The sequence below is a fragment of the Chanodichthys erythropterus genome, chromosome 8, assembly GCF_024489055.1.
Source record: "Chanodichthys erythropterus isolate Z2021 chromosome 8, ASM2448905v1, whole genome shotgun sequence".
NCBI classification, from domain to species: Eukaryota; Metazoa; Chordata; class Actinopteri; order Cypriniformes; family Xenocyprididae; genus Chanodichthys; species Chanodichthys erythropterus.
Window position 1 is genome coordinate 10,726,710 of NC_090228.1, and position 5,160 is coordinate 10,731,869.

Sequence of the window (5,160 nt, forward strand, 5' to 3'; positions counted from 1 at the left end):
TTGAATATAACATCAACTGATATCAATTTAATGTAAGCAGTAGTGCAACAACATGCTGAGGCAGGATTTGAACCCATGTCTCCAGTGCAGCCTCACCGACAAAAACATGCATTTAGTCACTTGTGCCACGGTGGCTTTCATACTGAGTCTTGGTGTTTGGGGCACTTTGTTGAATATAACATCAACTGAATGCAAGCAGTAGTGCAACAACATGCTGAGGCAGGATTTGAACCCATGTCTCCAGCGCAACATCACTAACAGAAAACACACGTTTAGTCACTTGTGCCACTGTGGCTTTCATGCTGAGTGTTGGTGTTTGGGGCACTTTGTTGAATATAACATCAACTGATATCAATTGAATGCAAGCAGTAGTGCAACAACATGCTGAGGCAGGATTTGAACCCATGTCTCCAGCACAACCTCACCAACAGAAAACACGCGTTTAGTCACTTGTGCCACCGTGGATTTCATGCTGTGCATTGGTGTTTGGGGCACTTTGTTGAATATAACATCAACTGATATCAATTGAATGCAAGCAGTAGTGCAACAACATGCTGAGGCAGGATTTGAACCCATGTCTCCAGCGCAACTTCACCAACAGAAAACATGCGCTTATCCACTTGTGCCACCGTGGATTTCATGCTGTGCATTGGTGTTTGGGGCACTTTGTTGAATTTAACATCAATGGTAAATAATTTAATGTAAGCAGTAGTGCAACAACATGCTGAAGCAGGATTTGAACCCATGTCTCCAGCACAACCTCACCAACAGAAAACACGCGTTTAGTCACTTGTGCCACCATGGCTTTCATGCTGTGCATTGGTGTTTGGGGCACTTTGTTGAATATAACATCAACGGTAAACAATTTGATTTAAGCAGTAGTGCAACAACATGCTGAAACAAGATTTGAACCCATGTCTCCAGTGCAACATCACTAACAGAAAACACACGTTTAGTCACTTGTGCCACTGTGGCTTTCATGCTGAGTGTTGGTGTTTGGGGCACTTTGTTGAATATAACATCAACGGTCAACAATTTAATGTAAGCAGTAGTGCAACAACATGCTGAGGCAGGATTTGAACCCGTGTCTCCAGCGCAACCTCACCAACAGAAAACATGCATTTAACCACTTGTGCCACTGTGGCTTTCATGCTGAGTGTTGGTGTTTGGGGCATTTTGTTAAATATAACATCAACTGATATCAATTTAATGTAAGCAGTAGTGCAACAACATGCTGAAACAAGATTTGAACCCATGTCTCCAGTGCAACCTCACCAACAGAAAACATGCATTTAACCACTTGTGCCACTGTGGCTTTCATGCTGAGTGTTGGTGTTTGGGGCATTTTGTTAAATATAACATCAACTGATATCAATTTAATGTAAGCAGTAGTGCAACAACATGCTGAGGCAGGACTTGAACCCCTGTCTCCAGCACAACCTCACCAACAGAAAACACGTGTTTAGTCACTTGTGCCACCATGGCTTTCATGCTGTGCATTGGTGTTTGGGGCACTTTGTTGAATATAACATCAACTGATATCAATTGAATGCAAGCAGTAGTGCAACAACATGCTGAGGCAGGATTTGAACCCATGTCTCCAGCACAACTTCACCAACAGAAAACATGCGCTTATCCACTTGTGCCACCGTGGTTTTCATGCTGTGCATTGGTGTTTTGGGCACTTTGTTGAATATAACATCAACGGTAAACAATTTGATTTAAGCAGTAGTGCAACAACATGCTGAGGCAGGACTTGAACCCATGTCTCCAGCGCAACCTCACCAACAGAAAAAACATGTTTAGTCACTTGTGCCACTGTGGCTTTCATGCTGAGTGTTGGTGTTTGGGGCACTTTGTTGAATATAACATCAACGGTCAACAATTTAATGTAAGCAGTAGTGCAACAACATGCTGAGGCAGGATTTGAACCCGTGTCTCCAGCGCAACCTCACCAACAGAAAACATGTGTTCAGCCACTTGTGCCACCGCGGCTTTCATGCTGAATGTTGGTGTTTGGGGCACTTTGTTGAATATAACATCAACGGTCAACAATTTAATGTAAGCAGTAGTGCAACAACATGCTGAGGCAGGATTTGAACCCATGTCTCCAGTGCAACCTCACCAACAGAAAACATGCATTTAACCACTTGTGCCACTGTGGCTTTCATGCTGAGTGTTGGTGTTTGGGGCATTTTGTTAAATATAACATCAACTGATATCAATTTAATGTAAGCAGTAGTGCAACAACATGCTGAGGCAGGACTTGAACCCCTGTCTCCAGCACAACCTCACCAACAGAAAACACGTGTTTAGTCACTTGTGCCACCATGGCTTTCATGCTGTGCATTGGTGTTTGGGGCACTTTGTTGAATATAACATCAACTGATATCAATTGAATGCAAGCAGTAGTGCAACAACATGCTGAGGCAGGATTTGAACCCATGTCTCCAGTGCAACCTCACCAACAGAAAACACACGTTTAGTCACTTGTGCCACTGTTGCTTTCATGCTGAGTGTTGGTGTTTGGGGCACTTTGTTGAATATAACATCAACGGTAAACAATTTAATGTAAGTAGTAGTGCAACAATATGCTGAGGCAGGATTTGAACCCATGTCTCCAGTGCAACCTCACCAACAAAAAACATGCTTTTAGCCACTTGTGCCACCATGGCTTTCATGCTGAGTGTTGGTGTTTGGGGCACTTTGTTGAATATAACATCAACTGATATCAATTTAATGTAAGCAGTAGTGCAACAACATGCTGAGGCAGAATTTGAACCCATGTCTCCAGTGCAACCTCACCAACAGAAAACATGCATTTAACCACTTGTGCCACTGTGGCTTTCATGCTGAGTGTTGGTGTTTGGGGCATTTTGTTAAATATAACATCAACTGATATCAATTTAATGTAAGCAGTAGTGCAACAACATGCTGAAACAAGATTTGAACCCATGTCTCCAGTGCAACCTCACCAACAGAAAACATGCATTTAACCACTTGTGCCACTGTGGCTTTCATGCTGAGTGTTGGTGTTTGGGGCACTTTGTTGAATATAACATCAACGGTCAACAATTTAATGTAAGCAGTAGTGCAACAACATGCTGAGGCAGGATTTGAACCCATGTCTCCAGTGCAACCTCACCAACAAAAAACTTGCATTTAGCTACTTCTGCCACCGTGGCTTTCTTGCTGAGATTTGGTGTCTGGGGCACTTTGTTGAATATAACATCAACTGATATCAATTTAATGTAAGCAGTAGTGCAACAACATGCTGAGGCAGGATTTGAACCCATGTCTCCAGCGCAACCTCACCAACAGAAAACATGCGCTTATCCACTTGTGCCACCGTGGATTTCATGCTGTGCATTGGTGTTTGGGGCACTTTGTTGAATATAACATCAACGGTAAACAATTTAATGTAAGTAGTAGTGCAACAATATGCTGAAGCAGGATTTGAACCCATGTCTCCAGTGCAACCTCACCAACAGAAAACACGCGTTTAGCCACTTGTGCCACCATGGCTTTCACGATGAGTGTTGGTGTTTGGGCACTTTGTTGAATTTAACATCAATGGTAAATAATTTAATGTAAGCAGTAGTGCAACAACATGCTGAAGCAGGATTTGAACCCATGTCTCCAGCACAACTTCACCAACAGAAAACATGCGCTTATCCACTTGTGCCACCGTGGATTTCATGCTGTGCATTGGTGTTTGGGGCACTTTGTTGAATATAACATCAACTGATATCAATTGAATGCAAGCAGTAGTGCAACAACATGCTGAGGCAGGATTTGAACCCATGTCTCCAGCACAACTTCACCAACAGAAAACATGCGCTTATCCACTTGTGCCACCGTGGATTTCATGCTGTGCATTGGTGTTTGGGGCACTTTGTTGAATATAACATCAACGGTAAACAATTTAATGTAAGTAGTAGTGCAACAATATGCTGAAGCAGGATTTGAACCCATGTCTCCAGCACAACCTCACCAACAGAAAACACGCGTTTAGTCACTTGTGCCACCGTGGCTTTCATACTGAGTCTTGGTGTTTGGGGCACTTTGTTGAATATAACATCAACTGAATGCAAGCAGTAGTGCAACAACATGCTGAGGCAGGATTTGAACCCATGTCTCCAGCGCAACTTCACCAACAGAAAACATGCGCTTATCCACTTGTGCCACCGTGGATTTCATGCTGTGCATTGGTGTTTGGGGCACTTTGTTGAATATAACATCAACGGTAAACAATTTAATGTAAGCAGTTGTGCAACAATATGCTGAGGCAGGATTTGAACCCATGTCTCCAGTGCAACCTCACCAACAAAAAACATGCTTTTAGCCACTTGTGCCACCGCGGCTTTCATGCTGAATGTTGGTGTTTGGGGCACTTTGTTGAATATAACATCAACTGATATCAATTTAATGTAAGCAGTAGTGCAACAACATGCTGAGGCAGGATTTGAACCCATGTCTCCAGTGCAGCCTCACCGACAAAAACATGCATTTAGTCACTTGTGCCACGGTGGCTTTCATACTGAGTCTTGGTGTTTGGGGCACTTTGTTGAATATAACATCAACTGAATGCAAGCAGTAGTGCAACAACATGCTGAGGCAGGATTTGAACCCATGTCTCCAGCGCAACTTCACCAACAGAAAATATGCGTTTAGCCACTTGTGCCACCGTGGATTTCATGCTGTGCATTGGTGTTTGGGGCACTTTGTTGAATATAACATCAACGGTAAACAATTTAATGTAAGCAGTAGTGCAACAATATGCTGAGGCAGGATTTGAACCCATGTCTCCAGTGCAGCCTCACCAACAAAAAACATGCTTTTAGCCACTTGTGCCACCATGGCTTTCATGCTGAGTGTTGGTGTTTGGGGCACTTTGTTGAATATAACATCAACTGATATCAATTTAATGTAAGCAGTAGTGCAACAACATGCTGAGGCAGGATTTGAACCCATGTCTCCAGTGCAACCTCACCAACAGAAAACACGCGTTTAGTCACTTGTGCCACGGTGTCTTTCATACTGAGTCTTGGTGTTTGGGGCACTTTGTTGAATATAACATCAACTGATATCAATTGAATGCAAGCAGTAGTGCAACAACATGCTGAGGCAGGATTTGAACCCATGTCTCCAGCGCAACTT